Source organism: Neomonachus schauinslandi, chromosome 11 (assembly GCF_002201575.2).
Source record: "Neomonachus schauinslandi chromosome 11, ASM220157v2, whole genome shotgun sequence".
Taxonomy (NCBI): domain Eukaryota; kingdom Metazoa; phylum Chordata; class Mammalia; order Carnivora; family Phocidae; genus Neomonachus; species Neomonachus schauinslandi.
Genome location: NC_058413.1, coordinates 22,316,672 through 22,339,481, shown reverse-complemented (window position 1 = coordinate 22,339,481; position 22,810 = coordinate 22,316,672). Strand labels below are relative to the sequence as shown.

At 34.9% G+C, this 22,810-nt stretch overlaps 1 pseudogene; it reads left to right on the top strand.

The window, feature by feature from the left end:
• The first annotated feature begins 21,142 nt into the window (after positions 1-21,142).
• On the top strand, positions 21,143-21,688 carry LOC110575733 (annotated as a pseudogene).
• The last annotated feature ends 1,122 nt before the right edge of the window (positions 21,689-22,810 follow it).

Below are 22,810 nucleotides of genomic sequence, written 5' to 3'. Positions count from 1 at the left end.
GTTCAAGTGACATTGTTTGAAAAGACTATTGTTTCTTCATTAAAATATCTTAAAAGATTTGTCACAAAAAATTGACTTTCTAGATAGATAAGATAATGTTGAACTTATAGATCACTTTGGAGAGAATTGACATCTTACAATATTTTGGTGTTGTAATACATAAACACAGTGTTTTCCTCCATATATTTAGGCTTCCTGTAAATTCTCCCGGAAATCATGTGCAGTTTTCAGGATATAATCTTCCATGTATTTTCTTAAACTTACCTGTATTTCATTATGTTGATACCATTGCAAATAGTATTTGATGCTTTTGTAAATGACATCAACTTTTCTTTTTCTATTTCAGCTTCATCATGACCATTGCTTACCATATATAAATAATATTGATTTTTTAAATGTTGACCTTGCATCCTGAAGGGGTAAGTGCATATTTTAGTTCTGATAAGATTTTTGTAGTTTCATTGATAGTTCTACATAAACAATGCTACCGTATATAAATTAAAAAAAGGTTTTATTTTTTCCCCAATTTGTATAAATTTTGTCTATTATTACAATGCTAGGACCTCTTGTAAATTTTGAAGAGAAGTGGTTGATAATGGCATGCATGCACTCATATTCTTTGTCTGTCATATCAATTAATGAAAACAGGTTTTTTTTTTTTAAAGATTTTATTTATTTATTTGAGAGAGAGAATGAGAGAGAGAGAGAGAGCATGAAAGGGGCGAGGGTCAGAGGGAGAAGCAGACTCCCTGCTGAGCAGGGAGCCTGATGTGGGACTCGATCCTGGGACTCCAGGATCATGACCTGAGCCGAAGGCAGTTGCTTAACCAACTGAGCCACCCAGGTGCCCCAATTAATGAAAACAGTTTTGACATCTCAAAATATTATACAGGTTTTTTTTTTTCTCATTTTTCTTTCAGTTTCATATTTTATGTGTCTTGATGCTTTGTTATTAGATTCATACACATTTAGAATTGTAATGTTCTTAGATGAGTTGATTCTTTTTATCTTATGAAGTATCTCTCTTTACCACTTACTTACAATGATCCTTATTCAGAAGTCTACTTCAATATTAATATACACAATCCAGTTGTTTTTAAATTAGTGTTTGCATGGTGTGTGTTTTCCAACTTTACTTTTATCCTATATATGCATTTTTCTTTAATGTTTCTTGTAGACAGAATACAGATTGATTGTGCTTTATTATCAATATGCTTTGGTTCAAGTTTGCCACTTTACACCAAAGTTTGTTCATTTATTTATACTATATGCTCTATTTCTTCTTTCCTGCTTTATTTTCTTCTTCTTTTTTTTTTTTTTTGCCATTAATTAATATTTACTTTCTCTTACTTCTGGGACTCCAGTTACATTTATTTTAGTCCCATTGATACTGGCTCACACGTCATTGGTACTCAGTTTAATGTATTTCATTTTAAATAATTTCTCCTGCTGTATATTCAAGTTCACTAAACTTTTCTTGTGCTATTTCTAGTCAGTTGTTAAATCTCACTTGGCATATTTTTATTTTAAATATGTATTTTACATCTCTAGATATTCTCTTTGGGTTTGTTTTAATAATTCCACCTAACTCCTCACTGTGTTCACATTTTATTAAACATTCAGAATGTGCTTGTGTATGTATAATTTTAATATCTATGTTTCATGGTTGTGTAATTACTAGAGGGATTTGAATTATTCCCAGATGTGTGTAAATGCTGAAATTTATTCAAGTTATAGTTCTTCTGTAACTGTTATTTCCTTGACATTTTTTTCTTATCCAACTGTGTCCTTTCTGACACACATGTATATTGATTTTCAATCAAAGACCCCTCTCTAAAATAGTCTACTTGTCTTGTTCTCCCTGACCTATATATGTACCTTTATCTTAATGAGTCTTCTGGTCTCTGCTTGGCTTCCCCATGTTTTGCTGAAGCTGGAAAATGCTTCCAGGCAGTAAACTAGAGAAATTGTACGGTTCACCTCATTTGTTGATTTTCCCTTTGAGATTGTTGTCGTGCACTGGCTGTTATCCAGTGTCCCCAAACAGCTGTTTCATATATTTTGTTCAATTTTCTATTTGTTAGAGCAGGAGGGTACTTATCATTACAAATGATCTTTCATGAATAGAAATGGAAATCCCCCCACTTTATTTTAAATGCAAAAAAATTGGTAAGATGAAATTGATGTGCACTTTACCAATATATTTGTAATTCATATGACACATATTAAATGCATCTAATAAAGCCAAATAATATACAATAATATACTTAAAATATTGAGATAGGCATATAATGAAGCAAAACACTCTGAATTATCTGAATTAAGTATAAATGCTCTTGATACTAACCCTACTACCCCTATTTCTACTCATTGGCTAGATTTTATTTTTGAACAGCAAATACTCTTGTTCTTTTTTGAAATGCCCCTGTCTGAGGGAAGATAAATAAAATCTTAAAAATCTTAAAAATCTTAAAAAAATTTAAATACCTACAGTGTATTACATAAAATATTATTGTGATAATTTAGCTCATGTGTAGATTCAAGAACAATTGCTAATTAAGGACAGTGCATAAATATAAAGAACTCATCCTAAGCCATATTTAGTTCTTCAATATAGCATTTTAATCTATGCTGTTAACTTTTTGAGAATATAAGTTTAATTTTAAAAGACCTTGCTCTTTAATGGGCTATAATTTCTGCCTAGGAAGTGCCTTAAATTTTTATTTTTTTATTTTTTAAGATTTTATTTATTTATTTGAGAGAGATAATGAGAGAGAGAGAGAGAGAGAGCATGAGACAGGGGAGGGTCAGAGGGAGAAGCAGACTCCCTGCTGAGCAGGGAGCCCAATGTGGGACTCGATCCTGGGACTCCAGAATCATGACCTGAGCCGAGGCAGTCGCTTAACCCACTGAGCCACCCAGGCGCCCCATGCCTTAAATTTTTAAAGCAATCTTTTCTTTCAAAATTTTAGCTCCAAATACCTATCATCTGTCAACCATAAAATACACTGAATGATTAAGTGTTCACTATATACTTTTTGTCTATTTTATTTACTGAAATTTTCTGTGCCTCTTCAAAAACGATAAACCCTATTTTAAAAAAAAGATTGTTCTGTTCTTTGATATTTTATTCTCTAGCAATCTTATACTGCAAAATAAATTCAAATTTAATTGTTCCCTTAAAAGATATAAAATTTAATTCACTTTAACTCCAGTACATTTTGCAGCCATAATAAACCATTTTGCTTCCCTTTTTAAAAATATATATATTTTTTATGCTTTTAATCCCAATCTCTCTTTTGAGAGACAGGGATGATCCTTCTAGGTAAATTACTATATTCCAAACAGTTACATTTTCTAGCTATAATACAAAGATTCCCTAAAGTAATAGAAAACACTAACATGACTTTTTGACAGGAGAGATAAATACAAAGTGCTGGTAAGACATTTATTTCATTGTCCCAGTTCCTTATTTTGATCTCCAGTATCTTTTATCATAGCATCATACACATGTCAGTTCTTTACACATTCTTGGAGCTTTAAAGAAAGGGAAGAGGTTTTTCACTTCATGTTCAAATCTATTCAAGGTTTATTTAGGCATTCTTTTGTGTTCTATCTAATCATACTTTCTGAAATAAAAGGGACTTGTGCTGAAACTGTGTTATGGACCAAACATAAGAAAACATTTTTAGACCTATGTTCTTTGGATTAATATCTTGTACAACCTCTTAAATAGACACATTTACTATAAGACATTTTAGAACATTCAGTATACCACCAGGCTTTATGATTCCCCAGATAGGAGGTACAGTATGCAATAGGTTCTGGAATCATTTGACCATGGTAGAAATCTTGCAGAATGTCACTCTTTGGATCTTCTTTTACAAACAAAGGAATAGAGCAATGAAATTGTGTCTCTTAAAGAAGATAGTACTTGTTTACCATCGAACAAATAAGGTTCTTTCTCACCTGGGAGGAACATCCTCTTTAACAGAGATTGTTACCTCAGGAGTGAGGTGTGATTAGACCTGACATTTGAGGATCCATAAGATTTATATAAATTCTCTGTCTGAACTCTAACAAACCATTCAAAAGCTATATCTCTGCAGCTTGCTCTGAATTAAGCTATTTCATCCACACTTGACACAAAATGAAAAAGAAATCACCCCACTTGCTTCAAGAAGTATTTACCTGCAATAGTGGTGTTTATTTCATTTTTCAGAAAAGAGTCATGTTTTCTTAAATCTTTGTTTAAAAATCTACCATCATGCCAAAGTCTGTCTTTTCAATGGTTAAATGCAGTTCTCTTTCTGTATGCAAACCTGGCATCTAGGATTTTCCTTTTATTATTCACATCAGATAAACAAAAATCCCATCAGTATATAACTTCTGCCTAAAATATCTCTGGCTTATAGAGCAATTGAGATAAATGAGTTTCATTCTCTCTTTTCTGAGTTGGGTGGGTGGACATTTATAATACTGTTCTTCCTTTCAGACATAATTTATTAAAGAGGCACACCCAAATCAGAACCAAAAACATAATAATAAAAAGTTTTTCTGACTATTTCTTTTATTTTTTCCTTGGTTTATGTTATAAACCAATGTATAATACTGGTTTTAGCTTTGGGAATTGAAGGTATCTGATATAAAATATTTATTTGTTTCTTTTCTGCCTTGACAAAGCCAACATTTAATAGCTTTCTTGAAAGTGAGTGCAACATCAAAGCCCATGTGCTTTCCCCAAATTCATCTTTATTCTGGCATTGTTAGGCATTTCCTAGCCTCTCAGCAACTACAAATGCTAGATTTTTTTTTTCTTTTTCGTAGTCACACCACTGTCTTCTCCACCCTCCCAAACTTGTGTGTTTTGCACTCTTTTTCAAAACATTAGCAAAGGAAAATTGCTAAACTTCCACAGGAGGTGGAAGTCTAAGGTCTGGCTCATATTAGATTACATTATTTTGACCTCTTGCCACTAACACCAATTCCTCGTGCAGTTTGCTTGACATAAAAAACAACAACAACAACAACAAAAAACAGAAAGAAAAAAGGGAAATGTAGGGGAGACTGATTTCTGGTTCAAACTAGGCATTTGCTACTAACTAGTGAAAAATTTGTAAAAAGATTAGGGAGCAGTTATCCCTCCTTTACTCCATGCTTTAGTGGGTACATTGTTGTCTATTCAGAATGGGTCAAAAGAAATCCAAGATAAGCATTCCATTTGTAAATGTTTATTTTCCTTTCTTTCTTTGATTTATTCCTAATTTGCCCTTTACATCAAACAACAGCAGTTTTCAGAAAGTTGTTTTTCTGTGATATGCCAGGCAATGAACCAGTCACCTGTCCCATCACTGATACTTGGAGCATCCAGTTTTACAGAATGGGAAATTAGGACCCAGAGAAGTCATAGGATTTCTTTAACCTCAGTAAATGAATCAGTATCAGATTTTTCACACTGAAGAATGTATTATTTCCCCTTAATAATTCTATCCCTTTGTAAAAGAGAAAGTAAGGTATATGGCATCAGTTTTTCATGACTCATCTGCTCAGAAACACTGTTTGCAATGAAGGATCTTCTTATCAGTCTAAAATTACTGAGTCAAATAGCCCATTTGACTGTCCTGGGATTACTAATCGTTTGGTTCTTTGTGTGTGAAAACATAAAGTGGCCCAACCCAAGCTGAATGAAGACTGAATGGTTCATCTGTGAAAGAGGTACTGGCAGGGAGCAGTCCAATTTCATGGATTTGTGTTTTATTCGAGGCAAGTTATGCTCAGAAACTGAGATTGTCTTTGCCAATAATTTATTTAACACAGGTTCATTGCAGGAATTATAATTTATAATAATAATATTTCACGAACTGATTGCATACAGGATAATATCTCTTAATAAGCTAAAAGCTAAAAAGAAGTAACATATGCCAAACCAGTGTTTCCCCAAACAAAAGGGAAATGAAAGAAATAAAGTCCAAATTTAGCTGAGGTGTACCTTTCTAGGAGCTCATATTCAGAAGCATTGGCTTAGCCAATTAAGAGCTAATGTCCACAGCTGTCAACCCAAAGCAAAAGTCCCTTGTTGCTAGAGCCCATTGCTAGGGGGACGGAGGTGCTGGTGTGAGCAGGCAAGATGATCTCCTCTACATGTAGGGCCACTTTGTGGTTTTCAGCACTGTTGGCAGAGTTGGCTTGCACAGAAGGAGTTAATGCCCAAGGTCATCAGAGAGCTATTTAGATTAGCAAAGGGTAGCCTTGTACAGACTGAACACTCTTGGTGAGTACTCACAAATTCTTGATATTTAAAGTTTAAATGTCCAGGGGCACCCCGGTGGCTCAGTAGGTTAAGCATCTGACTTCGGCTCAGGTCATGATCTCAGGATCTGGGATAGAGCGAGCATCAGGCTCCAAGCTCAGTGGGGAGTCAGCTTCTCCCTCTACTTATGCCCCCCTCTCAATAAATAAATAAAATCTTTAAAAAATTTTAAAAAATAAAGTTTAAATTTCCATTACTTTATAGCCGTTCTTCCCTATGTTTATCGATAAGTCCCCAGTGGTGACTGTCATCAGTTGAGCTACTAAGTGCTTATTGACAATAACAGATGTCAATGACAACATCCTGACACAGTTTCCTGAATGTAAACAAATTCACCCCTAGATCAAAATAAGTTTGTGATATACAAGTAAATCAAAACAACTTCATGTAGATCAAAACAACTTTACTTAAGTCATAAACAAGTGGATTTGAAATCATAACACAAGAAATGTAACTATGGGGTAATATCCCATATTTTTGTTTTGTTATTTTTGGGTTTTGGCTATTGTCTTATTAAATCTTACACAGATAAAGTGAAGGAAGTAAAAAAAAAAAAAAGGAGGAATTTACCAATAAGTATCAAAGCCTAGTACAGGCCATATATATCTAACCTTTCTTTTTACACACAAGAAAACTATTTATGAGGTAAGGAACTAATTGCCACTCAGTGGCCCCACCTTAGAGCACCATCACATTAGGGATTAGGGTTTCAACATATGAATTTCTGGGCACACATTCTGAGCACAGTAACATCAGAGACAGAGACAGAGATACAGGGAAGAAGGAGAGGACAGAGAGATTGAGAAAGAGAAAGGGAGAGATTTATTTTAAGGAATTGATTTAAATGATTGTGGAGAAGCTCCTCAATCCAAAATCTGCAGGTAGACCAGCTGGCTGGAGACCCAGGAGAAAGCTGTTTTTGCAACCTGAGTCCAAAGACAGATGAGAGTCTAAGTTCCCTCTCCTGAGAAGGACATCAGTCTTTTTTTTTTAAATTCTTTTAAAGCCTTCCACTAATTGGATGAGGCCATTGCATTATGGAGAGTAATTTTTTTTACTCCTAGTCTACCTATTGAAATACTAATCTCATCCAAAAAAATCTTTACAACAACATCTAGACATCTAGACTAGTGTTTGACCAGACACCTGGGCACTGAGGCCTAGCTAATCTGACACATAAAAGTAACCACCACAGTTCCACTGAGCCAGGAGGAACAAGGCAAGGATTCCATTGTGTCCACTATAATTTAATACCATATTGTATATTAACCAATGTGATCATCTAAGAGAAAAAATAGACATACACATTAATAATTTAAAAATGAATAAGACTATCTCTATTTGCCTATCGTAAGTATGTATATCTGGAAAAGTCAAAAGAATAAATGATAAAAATAACATAAACAGTACAGGCATTCCATGAGGCAGAAGAACATAAAATTAATACATAAAATACTTGTTTTGTTTATACAATTAATTATATACTGAATTGGACAAAAATTGCAGTACAAATGTGTAAAATATTTAGTAATAGACTCAATATGAGATGTACAAAACCCATAGGATAAATCTTTAAAGTGCAGCATAACTTAGCCTAACATTTCTTAAATAAGACCCAGAGTAGTAAGCAGTGAGAATTAGCCTTGTAGTATTATTTAGCCCTAAAAATAAGTAAAATATTATATGAGTCAAAAAGAAAAAAAGAAAGAAAGAAAAGAAATCCTGGGATGCCTGGGTGTTTCATTTGGTTAAGTGTCTGACTCTTGATTTTGGCTTGGGTCGTGATCTCAGGGTTGTGGGATCGAGCCCCATGTCGAGCTCTGTGCTCAGCAGGGCGTCTGCTTGAGGATTCTTTCTCCTTCTCCCTTTGCCTCTCCCTCTGCTTGTGTTTGCACTCTCTCTCTCTGTCAAGTAAATAAATCTTTTTAAAAAATCCTTTTGGCAAAATAAGTTAATTACCTATAAATAGCATGACCATATTATTTATTATCTAATTGGGAAACTTTTAATAGTAAAATTTCATGTTACTAATAATTATGGTGAATAGCAGGCATAAAACAGAATGTGTCATAGCTTAACTTTTAAAAATAAATCGTTAGTATCACACTCCCTGCACCATCCTGAAACACAAGAAAGATGAACAAAAAAGACTGTGTGAGTCAGGGGTTTTATATCAAAGAAAATTAACCTTCAAGTAAAAAGGCTACTGACAAATCATTTTTAAAATAGAGGAGCTTAGAGAATATCATTCTCATGAGTCATTGTTAATGAAACTACTAGAGGACAAATTTCAGTTTAACAAAATATGACAGAGGAAAGCTTTTTAAAAAGTACTAGTGACAAACAGTGGATATACTTAAAGGTAAATCTGGGGCATCAAATAATGCCAATAAGGTTGGCAAGATAGAATACAAATGTTACGTGGTCTTAAATAGAGGAATAATATAACTTACAAAATACAAGAAGATGGGAGAGAGACGGTGGAAAGTAGAATAGCTCACAAATTATCTCCTCTCTAATAACTGAAAATTTAGGATATTTTAAGCTGAAAGAAAAAAGCTTTAGGAAAATTTGAATATTGAATATGTAGAAAGGTGAAACCTAAGATAAATAATGATATTTTAAAAAATTGAGTGGGGGAGAAATTAGAGAAGGAGAAAAAAACCATAAAAGTAATTATATTTGGATATATATGTTTTTTGGAGAAAAAAAACATAATTATATTTGGATATATTTGAGAAAATATAAATTGAGAGTTGTCCAAATGAAAGGGGAGAATGTTTTACTATATTAAGTGCAAAATGAAATAACTCTTGTAAAGTAGAAAGGATTGAAGAAAATATGGTGCTGTATGTTATTTTAAGAATTATCAACTTTTAGAGAGTGATACTAAGCAGAAATCATAGCAAGTAAATGTGGTAGAGTGCCCTCAAGAGCTTGAAGATCCTTAGGGATGTTGGTAGGGGAACAACAGCATTTGGCTGACACAAAGTCATTTATGAGGACCAGTGAGTCCTCCCCTTGAGCCATCAGGTATTTTTGGAGAAAGGTCTGTAGTTGTGCAGTAAGGCAGAGGGTTTCCAACACATCCAAAACTGAATTATGATTCCAAATTTGATCCCATGTGTATCCATGATTTGTGGATTTAGAAGTATTTCAGTTAAATATCTAAATGCTAGATATGTATTATACATAAACATATATATTCATAATGTATATATTCATATATGTGTATAGTTATATAATTACTATACATACATGCATAGTAGAGATTCAAGGTCACTCACATATTAATTGAGGAGCAGTTTCAATCTATATCTAGAAAGTTGTCTTTCTATACTTTATATGTTTATGTATCATATAATAAAGTTGCTATTAGGTTTAATTTAAAAGCTACTGATTTGAGATGGAATCCTGAAATTCCATTATCTGTGTGACAGCAGTAAGTGACTATGGACTTTAGGGCCTCAGTTTCTTTCCTCCACATAGGTACTAATACTGATAATGCTGATAGTTACTTCAGCATGATGATTAACTGAAATCATACATAGAAAACTAAGGAGCAAAAATGCTTGTCACATTGGTGGTGTTCACTATCTGGCTGTTTAATTAATGTACCTCTAATTTAATGTTAATGTACTGAAGATAAAAAATATTGCTTTAATACTATTTCAGCTTCTTTCACCTAGAACAACACTTATTTCCTTGGCCTGTATCCTATGATTTTAAGGCATTCTGCAACCCAGTGGCAACTTACCAAACATTATCCATGAAATAAATAATTGTCCTCTGTAGATTCAACCTTCTATGGTAGTTAAAAAAAGTGTCCTATTGTGTCCTTTTTTTTTGCACATCTCCTATCAAAAGCATTCTTTTGTTTTACTGTATTTAGCCAGGTATGGAAATATGAGTAACAATTTTAGCAACTTTGGCCTTGCTTTCTCACTCTTTCACTGTTTTGGTTTCAATCATCCGACCTGGTGGAACTGTCAGGTTACAGTTGCTGAATGGTTTCTCTTCATGAAATGCCTTCTTAGAAGCCCAAACTGAAATGCTCTCAGCTGGGTTGATTATGAAAATTGTACAATTTTGACAAGATTAAAAACAGCATGCCTTGTCTAAAGCAAATGTGTGAATGAAATATCTGGTTTGGCCAATCAGTCCTACTTGGAAAACCTACTAGCCAAATGATAATTAGTAGAAGAGGAAAGGCAAGAAGGCAACCTCCGCTGATTAACAATAAAATAGGTGAAATTTAATATGAAGCCAATTTTATTAACCACTATAATTTAGCTATAATATTTGGAAAGAGTAATGCAATTATAATGTTAATGTAATGAGGACATAGTAAGCAGTCATTAGACTGCTGTTGGAGAATGCAAATTTATGAACTCTTCATAGAAAACATTTTAGCAATGTCTAACAGTGTGTATCAATACACTTTTACATAATTATATCTTTAATCCAGAAGTTCCCCTCTTATGATTATATTCTATTAAAAAACATTGCACATAAATGGACAAACACCTTCTTATAAGATTTATTTTGTTTATATTAATCAAATGTAAGAAATTAATTTTCAAAAATTGGGGAAAATTTAGATATATATGTTTCTGAACCTCTAGCTTTCGACAAGTACTTTATATCAGATTCACCCTCCTGCCTGTAGCAAATATAAACTTTGGGAAAGAATCAAACAAATAAACTGTTTGAAGGCACTGGAAGCACAAAAAAGCAGACAGAAATTACAAGTGAAACAGCTCTTAAAATGAGGGAACCACAGGAAGTGAGATCGACATTCATCTTACTTTTCCCTGAAGGAACTCTGCCATCCACAAGTATAATGAGGAATAGAGCTCAAGAAAAAAGTGGCAAACTTAATGGACTGAGGACTGAGAGGTCAGACTTTCCACATGGATGAAAATGTCAGGAGATTAATGGAAACTCTAAAGTAATGTATAAAATAAAAATTCCAAACCTGGGGATACCTGACTGGCTCAGTAAGTAGAACGTACGAGTCTTGATCTTGGGGTCATGAGTTTGAGCCCCAGGTTGGGGGTAGAGTTTACTTTAAAAAAAAATTGAACTCGGGGCACCTGAGTGACTCATTCAGTTGAGTGTCTGACTCTTGGTTTTGGCTCATGCCATGATCTCAGGGTCATGAGATCGAGCCCCAAATCAGGCTCAGTGCTGAGGGTGGAGCCTGCTTAAGAGTCTCTCTCCCGCACCCTCCTCCCCACTCCTTTCCACCCCCACCCCCTCCTCGGGCTCTCTCTCTCTAAAAAAAATAAAATAAAATAAAAAATAAATTAAAAAAATAAAAGATTAAAAAAATTAAACTCCTTTAAAAGGAATTCTAAACCTAAAAAAATGCAATACTCGAAAATTTCAATGGATGGACTTGATAGGAGATTGGACAATGCAGAATAAAAGGTCTGTAAGCTCAAGGACAAGGCAATAGATATAACCTAAATTGATTTACAAATTGTAGATTAGAAATACTGAGAACTCCAACAACCTGGTCATGGTATTAAGCCATCTAACATATGTCTGAATGAAATACTGGATGATATTAGAGAAAAACTAGGACAGTCAACATTAAAGAAACAATGGCTGATAATTCTATATATTCCATAAAATATTAAATATAAATATAAACTAGTAAATCCACAGATTCAAGAGGCTCAGCAAACATTAATTAGGATTAATACAGAGAAAACCATAGCTAGACACATGATAGTCAAAATGCTAAAATACAAAGATAGTGATAAAATCTTGAAATCAACCAGAATAAAATGACATTCTTCATGTAGGGAAATAATGATAAAATATTGGCTACTGTCAGTGAAAAATATTCGTCAAAACTCTTGCCTTAAGGAATTTTGAAGACAGACCATGTACTTAATATACTTGTAAACCTTGGTAAGATGATTTCCAGGTAGAATGTTGAAAGTGTCAGAGACAGGACATTCGGGTTAAAAAAGAAAATGATTTCTCATCCCAGTCTTCCTATCTAATCTTCTTCCTGCTCTTAGAAATTTGGGGGCCTGGTAGCATTTTTTAAATTTGAAAGGTTTCAGTCCCCTCTCATCCATGCTAATGGTGCTTTGCTAGTATGACAGTCTTAAAATATGAGGTTTCTACTTATCAAATAATAGTTCATTCCATTTAACAAAAACTGACCCCACAGTTCTCTTGAGACAAGTTTATATCTCTATGTTAGCATAATAGGCTGCTGTGAGACTTCCTTTAAGATTTTTATAAGAGTGTGTGTGTGTGTGTGTGTATGCGCACGCACCTACACCGCATAGTTTTAAGTCCTTAGAGGTTTTTTTTTTTTTTAAGATTTTATTTATTTATTTGAAAGAGAGAGAATGAGAGAGAGAGAGAGCACATGAGAGGGGGCAGGGTCAGAGGGAGAAGCAGACCCCCAGCTGAGCAGGGAGCCCGCTGTGGGACTCTATCCCAGGACTCCAGGATCATGACCTGAGCGGAGGGCAGTCGCTTAACCAACTGAGCCACCCAGGTGCCCCTAAGTCCTTAGAGTTCTTAACAAAGACTCTTACCTTCATGTTTCATTTGATCTTTGGCATTAAGCCTCTTTTCATTTTGAAACATTTCTGTCAAATATTAGTGTCAATTTTTAACACTTGGTTATTTGGAACCCTTTATCACTTGGAACCTTTGTTCCTTTGAAAGAGAAAGGTATTTAGAAACCAGTATCTAGGTGTTGGCTTTTCTCCTCGCTGCCAAGAGGTTGGTGTTTTGGGATGTTCTCAGCAGATAGAGCTGGGATGAGCTGGCCAAAGCAGGGAGAGGATGAATCATGAGCACAATATATATATATATATATAATAATGGTATTTGTATTAAATACAATGGGGAGTCAGTAAAGAATTTTCAGTAGGGTAATAGACTGATCTAATTTGTAGTTTAGAAAAATTACTCTGGCAATGCTGTCATGGGTGTAGAGAATGCACAAAATATATAAATTATTTAAATATAACTATAATCAAAACATAGGTTTTCTTGTACTAAGTTCCACATATCTGCCATGTGTACCTCCGCAAGAGACATAGTTTATATACATTTAAGTTCTCTAATACAACTAAATCTTTAAATATATTATTCTATTGAAGCAAATGGAAAATAACGATATAGTGTATGTTTATAATATCTTTAGAAATAGAGGCTTCAGGTAAATCACACACCAACACACACACAGACACACACTCACGCACGTGCACGCACGTTAGTTTTGTGTTTGAGGAGTGGCGATTAGCCCTACATGCAAAACTCCAAAGTGGATAGCTCCATTCAAGAAACTGGTATCCACTCAGGAAATGCCGAAGAAATAGTTTTCAGGGAATTGGCGGCCCATTGACTGAGTTGCTTATACACTTTTGCCTACAGAATCAGTTGTTGAATGTTGAAAAGCTGATAGAGCAAATCTCAGCTACTTTTCTACAGTTTTATGATTGTTTGTTCATCTTCCCTAAATTGTATTTGAGGCAATAAAAATTGATTCTAAGTAAAGTCATTATCCTTTTAAATGAGAGCTGCATAGCTCAGGCATTAAGATATTTGCAGGACGAAGCAATTTTTTTAAAAAGGTTCGCTTTTTACTAAATAAAGCTAAAAGAGAAATTGCATATAGCCTCAAAACTGCAATAAGCTAACATCTCCCTAGAAGTAAGTAAGTACATGGGATAAATGGAATTTTTTAATAATAATTTTTGCTAATTGTTGAATACTTACAAAAATAAATGTTTGATGCTTCTAAAAATAGCAAGAAAATAAAACAATTTTTACGTACCAACTCAAATAAGAAATGGAACAATGCAATTTACCTACAGAAAAGAAATTACTCTTCTGCTTTGTATATACTATCCATAAATAATAAATCTTATACTAATAAACATTTAAGGAACAAAGGATTCCAATATTCCACACATGATTCAAAAGTGGGCTGCATTCCTAATCCTGAGCTTAGAATCTACAATCTTTTATAATTGGCTGCAGGCAAACCTGCCCATCTGCCCAAATTTTGCCAAGAATGGAGAAAAAATATATATATATATTTCCAAATAGAGAATATATGTATATATTCCAAATAGAGACACTATTTTTATCTTCCAAGGCTATTTGCTGTACACACATCCTTGAAAAGATCAGCGAGAACAAAAGGCTGTCAGTGCCTGTGATCACAGGACATGCAGAAATGTGAGTGACGACACGTGCTATATTGTCTCCCAGTATATAAGAAGTACTCGTGGAGTGGTAATTATTGGCTTCACTATAATATCAAGCCTGAGATTCATTTATGGAAATCCACTTCATCTGAGATGATAAGCATGCTGAAATATTATAGGTTGTTTTGTTATTATCATTTAAGGTTGAGATCATTAACCCAATTTAAAAAATGGCCAAACACTTTGTCAGTTAAATGTCCAACTCTTGGTTTTGGCTCAGGTCATGATCTCATGGGTCATGAGATCGAGCCCCACATGGGACTCTGCGCTCCGGGGAACCTGCTTGAAGATTCTCCCTCTCCCTCTGCCCCTCCCCCTACTTGCATGCTCTCTCTCTCTCAAATGATCTTTAAAAAAATTAATAAACATTTTTCTCTTTTTCTGAATGTGCATTTTTAAAAATATTTTATTTATTATTTATTTGAGAAACAGACAGAGCTAGTGAGAGAGAGCACGAACAGGGAGGAGAGGGAGAAGTAGGTTCCCTGCCAAGCAGGGAGCCCTATATGGGACTTGATCCCAGGACCCTAGGATCATGACCTGACCTGAAGGCAGACGCTTAACCAACTGAGCCACCCAGGCACCTTGAATCTGCATTCTTTTTAAAAACCAGGTACTTTTGTTGACAGTTAAACCCAAGATCTATCTTAACTCTGAAGACCTTTGAGCATAACCTGGAAATGACAGAATTAAGGCACACACAATGGGTAAGAAAATATGAAAATTAAAGCAAAGCTGCAAAGATTTCTGAAACAACCTTCCTTTATTCAGAGAAAATTCCTAAATGGTTAGCCCAAAGAGCTCTACTTATATTAACTGGGTCGTCAGAGGGCAGGAGACATAAACTTATCTCTATCAAATTCAACCTTGATAAAATAATCACAGTTACTCAATCTAAATGCTCAGAATTTGGGGTTTCAATAAAACTAGAATGAGACAATTCCTTTCTGAACATATGTTCATTATTATATCTAGGCACCCTTTTTTCTCTGATTAAATCACCCTTTTAAAGCTTTATATCCTCTCATTTGCTACCCCCATCAGTGGATTTATTGAAGTCAGTTACCTGGCTCCTCAGTCCCGGGGCTGTCCTTGCACACACCCATTGTTTATGCCCATAGAATCAGTTATGAAGCAAAAATTTCAGTTTATGAACCACAGTTTGCTAGATATTTTGAGAGGGCTTTGAGTGCTCTCTCTGAGTGGATCACCCTACAGATGACACAGTATCCATTAGTTACATAAGAGCAAAGGATGTGGTAGTGATGGTTGATCTTATCATATCCTTTTTAGTTAGCTAGTGATATCTCCACAAGGAAAAGTAAGGAGATTGGAAATGCAGAAAGTCTGAGTTTTAGTTCGAACTTCCTGTGGTGGCTTTAGTTGGATATGCCTCTTAAATTCTTAAGAAGAAGGGTATGTTATAAATTATGTGTTTTAGTCCGCTTCAGCTGCTATATCAAAATACCATAAACTGGGTGATTTATAAACAACAAACACTTATTTCTCACATGTGTGGAGGCTGGGAAGTACATGATCACGGTGCTGGCAGATTTGGTATCTGGTGAGATCCTGCTTCGTGGTTTCTAGACCCCTGTCTTATCGCTGAGTCCTCACTAGGCAGAAAGGGAGAGGGAGCTCTTTAGAGTCTCTTTTATAAGGGCACTAACCTCATTTGAGTGTTCCACCCTCAGATCTAATCACCTCCCAAAGACCCCACCTCCATATATCATTACACCGGGGATTAGATTTCAACATAGGAATTTGTGGGGGACACAGACATTCAGTCCACAGTATTAGGTGTACTGACATTCTTTTTTTTTTTTAAAGATTTTATTTATCCATTTGAGAGAGAGAGAATGAGAGAGAGCACATGAGAAGGGGGGGGGTCAGAGGGAGAAGCAGACTCCCTGCCGAGCAGGGAGCCCGATGCGGGACTCGATCCCGGGACTCCAGGATCATGACCTGAGCCGAAGGCAGTCACTTAACCAACTGAGCCACCCAGGCGCCCCAGGTGTACTGACGTTCTTACTTAGTAGAATGCATGGCTTATCCTCTGCATTCTGTAACTGTTTTAGGATTTGAGTTGAGTAGAACTGATGCAAAGTCAAAGAACTTCACTAAGATAGTTATCTATAGTCCCTGACCTCCTGTTGTAGGTAAATGATTATGATTATCTGACATGATATGCTTTAAAAATAATTTAAGTAATGATTTTGGGATATATGTTTATGTATGTGTATGTGTGAGTAAAACCTAGATTTATTAGTTAACATATATGATACCTTAATCAGGAATCTGCAGAGGTAACTAAGAGAAAATTCAAATATATTAAATAAAAATATATACAAAAAAATTACACATCATTAGTCACTAAGCAATGCAAATTAAAAGCAAGATGAGATACCATTGCCTGCCCATTATAATGGCTAAAATTAAAAGATTGGTCATACAGAATGTTGGTAAGGATGTGGGGCAAATGGATCTTGCCTAGATTATGTATGGGAATGAAAAATGGAACAACCACTTTGGAAAACTGTCAGTTTCATAAAAATTTATGATATACTTTTCATAACCAAACCATTATAATCCTAGGTATTTGCTCAAGAAATAGAAACATTTGTCCAAACAGAGAACTTATATGAATGTCAATAGCAATTGTATTTGTGATAGCAAAAACTGGAAACAATACTGATGTCCATCAACAAGTAAATGTTTTACACAAAATATGATATATCCATATGATCAAATACTATTGGACAATAAAGCGAAAAAAATAAGTTACTAATATATGTACCATATTTGATTCTCAAAATCATTAAGTTGATGGAAGAAATCATACAGACATAAATATGCACATGCACACAATCAGAAAGTAAATGTATAATTTTATTTATAACAAATTTAAAATATCATGGTATAAAGCAGATTCATAGTTGCTTAAAGACCAAGGATGGAGTAAAAGCTGGACTACAAAGAAACACAGGAATATTAGAGTTGACAGACATTTTGTATTTGTGGTAATGATTTCCTAGGTGTATAAAACTGTCAAAATATATAGAATTATGTAATTTAGAAAGATGCAAATTATTGTGTATAAACTATTCTTCAGTATATTTTAAAAAGCACATATATATAAACCATAGGGTTTGCTAATGAGCTTGCTTAGGATATATTAGAAGTATTTTTCATTGCTAGAATGGTTATGGGTGATATATAAGACAAAGATTCCCTGTACCCAAGGAATTTTCAACAATTAAGTTTTGGGGGCACCTGGGTGGCTCAGTCGGTTGAGTGTTCGACTCTTGATTTCAGCTCAGGTCATGCCCCACGTTGGGCTCTGTGCTCAGCAGGGAGTCTGCTGAAGATTCTCTCACTCTCACTCTAAAAGTAAATAAATAAATCTTTAGAGAGAAAAAAATAAGAAGAATTTTGAATGTGCACATAAGGGGCAGGGAAAGTCCAAGTAGGAATTTTTGGGAAGGGGGAGACTGGAGAGAAACCTAATTCTGAGGCACATATTTGAAAGAAACAATATAGTTCTATGGAAATGTTATGGGAGGAGCTGAGAGTGATATTCTAGGCTGAATAAAGGAAGAAGTATAAGGAGATGAGGAAGGAGTATAGTGTTTGGGGATTGTATTGTATTGCAAGATTCATTACAGGGAGTGAAACAACACCAAAAAGACTCTTTTGGGGGTGGACGTTGTGCATTTTGGAAAGTGCCATTGGGGAATTTCCATTTTCAGAAATCTCCTGTCGGGTGCAAACATCCTGTGATAATAGGAAAAATTTACATACATTATACTTAGTATCACATTTAACTTTACAGGAAACAAAAAGGAAAATGCTGTATGAACTAAAAGCTAGAACAAGTCCTTAAAGTAGCCCCACTTTGGGGCAGGAAGATCTTCCTTATAAACAATGCAAACTGTAAAGCCTTGAATAAAAGGAATTAAAATGGGCTACCTAAGAATAAATATTTTTTATGGCAAAAGTTACTAGGCAAGGAGGTGGCATAGAACTTTTGTTTCCTGTTGTGATGGTGATGAGAATTATATATATCCTTCTACTGTAAACACCTCTAAAACTATAAGGCAATTGTTTTCAGGGTGGAACCACAGTTAACACTGAAATGTGATACTTGAGCAAAAGGAAATCCATACTTACATTGGACTTCTGCCTAGCGGTACCTTCTAAGTAATGACATAAGGAAGTAGAGTCTAAGAAGAAAGCAATGTTCTTGCTGAACAAAAGGGGGACATATTGAAGTTTGAGCTGCTGTTGTGGATAGTGTTTGTGAGGTAATGTACCAGAGAAGAATGAGCTGTAGGATAAAAGTACCACAGGTCTGAGTGGGGTTCACCTACAAAACTTACCAAAGTGTGTAGTTGCATATAACTAGAGCAAGACTCTGAAAGGTCAAGTAAAAAGTAGGTGTCCTGACACTAAGAGCTAAAGAGAAATGTCAGAGATCACTAAGACTTGGGAACTTTGGTGATCTACCTTAAAAGGAGTATAAAGATCTCACTGTGATCCCTGGGTTTGTAATTGATAATCCAGAAATGACATAACTTTGGAGTAGAAATTACATCCTAGAGTAAGAACATTATGAGAATAAATTTTACCTAACCCACTGTGAAGCCAAGTCTGACAAGATCAAGAAAACTTGCAGCAGTAATTTAGATGCTTCCCAGAACAAAACACAATATTCCTTAAAGGAAGATGACATATTTTGGGCTCCTTGTAAATTGCCTCCCACAATATCCAGCATTTTATAACAACACACAACAAAACAGTAGACTTGTACTTAAAATCAAAGGAAGAGGAGGCATTCAATGGAAATTGAATGTAATATGTTACAGATATTGCAGGCAGGCAAGGACTGAGTTAGCTATTAAAAATATAGATGTATCTTGGAGGTATTGTGGGTTTGGTTCCAGACCACCACAATAATACAAATATCACAATAAAACCAGTCAAATGAGTTTTTTTGTTTTCCCTTTGCCAGTAGAGGATCTTGCCTCGATGTTGAGGGCTGCTGACAGATCAGGGTGGTGGTTGCTGAAGGTCAGGGTGGGAGCGGCAATTTTTAATATAACACTGAAGGTTGCTGCATTGAATGACTCTTCCTTTCATGAACGATTTCTCTGTAGCATGCAATGCTATTTGATAGAACTTCTTCAAAATTGGAGTCAGTCCTCTCAAAACCTGTGGATGCTTTATCAACCAAATGTATGTAGTATTCTAAATTCTTTGGTGTCATTTCAACAATCTTCACAGCATCTTCACTGGGAGTAAATTTCATCTCCAGAAACCACCTTCTTGCTCATTTATAAGAAGCAAATCATCATCTGTTGAAGTTTTATCCTGAGTTTGTCACCTTTTCAGTCAGCACTTCAAATTCTAGTTCTCTTGCCATTTCCACCACATCTACAGTGACTTCCTCCACTTCCTCAAGACTTCCTCCAGTCTTGAACCCCTCAAATTCCTCCATGATGGTTGGAATCAACTTCTTCCAAGCTCCTGTTCATGTTGATCTTTTGACCACTTTTCATGAATCACTAGTGTTCTTAGTGATATCAAGAATGGTGAACTCTTCCCAGGTTTATACTTTACTTTGCTCAGATCCATCAGAAGAATCACTATCTATGGAAGCTATATCCTTTCTAAATGTATTTCTTAAATAATAATGTGTGAATGTTGAAATTACTCTTGGATCCATGGGCTACAGAATGGATGTTGTATTAGCAGGCATGAGAACAACATTAATCTCATTGGACATCTCCATCAGAGCTCTTAACTGACCAGGTGCATTGTCAATGAGCAGTGATATTTTGAAAAAAATATTTTTTGTTGTTTTTGTTTGTTTGTTTTGTCAGCAATAGGTCTCAAGAGTGGGCTTAAAATATTCAGTAAACCATGTTTATTACAAACCATTGGCAGCAATGTGCTGCCATCCCGGTTTTGCTGTTCCATTTATAGAGCACAGACAGAATCGATGTACTATAATTCTTAAGGGCCCCAAAATTTTTAGAATGGTCCAGGAGCACTGGCTTCAACTGAAAGTCACCAGCTACATAGCCCCTAAAGTAGAGTTAGTCTCTCCTTTCAAGTTTTGAAATCAAGTACTTATTTCTCCTCTCTAGCTATGAAAGTCCTAGATGGCATCTTCTTACAATAGAAGGCTGTTTCATCTATGTTGAAAATCTGTTGTTTAGTGTAGCCACCTTCATTAATTATCTTAATTTATCAAAAAGATAACTTTATGTTTCATGTGATAATAGAAGCAAGGTATTGGGTGATTACAGCATGTGGATAAAGAGAAATGAATGACAGCTTTGCCAAAGGGGATGGGAAGGAAAATTTTAGAATACTGATATGTACTACATATGAAGCAATACATGTGAAAGTGTTGCTAAATTAGTTAAAATATATAATACATGCTATAGGATTACCACTAAAATTATTTTTAAAGAAATATAATTTAGACTTCTGCCTATCCCACCACCCTTACGCCCTCTGGACCATGCTCTAACCCCAACCTGCTCAACTAGGCTGAAACCCCGCTGGCTCCGAAATGCCAGCTTACCACTCTTCTCCCATGAACCCTGACACCAAACTCATTGGAAACATGGCACTGTTGCCTAACACAGGTCAGTTCAAAGGACCTGCCCCTAGGGAGACAAAAGATACAGATATTGTAGATGAGGCCATCTACTACTTCAAGGCCAATATCTTCTTCAAAAACTATGAGATTAAGAATGAAGCTGATAGAACCTTGATATATATAACTCTCTACATTTCTGAGTACCTAAAAAAAAAAAAATCAAAAACAAAAGCAAAAAACCTCCAAAAGTGCAATTCCAAAAGACAAAGTGAGAAAGAAGTATATATACAGGAAATCACTAATTTTCCCATTCCTGGAGAGCCTGGTTTTCCACTTAATGCAATTTATACTAAACCTGCAAACAAGAAGATGAGGTTATGAGCAGCAGTTGAGACAAGAGACTGGACTGACTTTGTGAGAAAGTTTTTCACCCTCAATGATAAACCCACCAAGTGCTGGACTTGCTTTTTGAAGAGACAGTTCATGAACAAGAGGGCCTTAGGACCTGGACAGTAAAAGGAGCCTGGGCAGACACTGTTTCCACAACCATGGGCAGCATTTTACAACAAGATGCACACAGTTCTTTCCCGTATTTTGATACAGTTTTATACAGAAGAGAGCATGTCTCACTTAAAAGAACTCTTGATCAAGAATTTGGGTTGAGGAGGGAAGAATGGGTTGTCAAAGTGTGATTTTAAATGTTCTGTAGTTTGAAGCTGGTGCTTAGTAACAGTAAGTGATAATAAAGAAATTATAACATTAAAAAAAGAAATATAATTTATACTTTAAGGGAGAGATAAAATGAAATCAAAATGTTCCATTAAAAACAGATAAAAACAGGAGAAAAGGAATAATAAAGTTATAAAAAAAACCCAAAATCAATGAGTATAAGACATTATAAACATGAGAGATAGTAATCCAACTATATCAATACTCAATTTAAATGTGACTTGACTAAATACACCAATTAAAAGATAGGACTCATCAGAGCAGATTAGAAAATAGTACCCAGCTCTATTTTTCTGCAAGAAATACCCTATAAATATAAAGACTGACCTGGGCTGAAAGTAAGGAGACGGAGGAAGACATACCATGCTACAACTAATAATAATAATAAATAATAATAATATCTGGAATAGCCTTTTTAATTTCAGACAAAACAGATTTGAGAACAAGAAAGGTTATCAGGGATAAAGAGGGACATTGTGTAATGATAAAGGAGTCAATTCTCCAAGATAACACAGAAATCTTCCATGTGTATATACCTAACAAGAAAGCACCAAAACACAGGAAGCAAAAACTGACAGACCTGAAAGGAAATATAGAAAAATCTACTCTTATAGAGACACAAAATCCACTATGTTAGTAATTAATATATCATGTAGTCAGAAAATTGATAAAGATATAAATTACCTGAACAGAGCTATCAATTGAATTGATCTAATTGTCATTTATACAATACTCCTTCCAACTGTAGCAAAATACACATGCTTCTTAAATTCATATGGGACATCCATCAAAATAGACTACATAATAGGTCATTCAAAACCCTTAATGCATTTAAAAGAATAATGTTAAGGGTTGAAAAGATATGATGAAGCTCTAACCCTGAATTTGAAATAGTGATTTGCAGATATA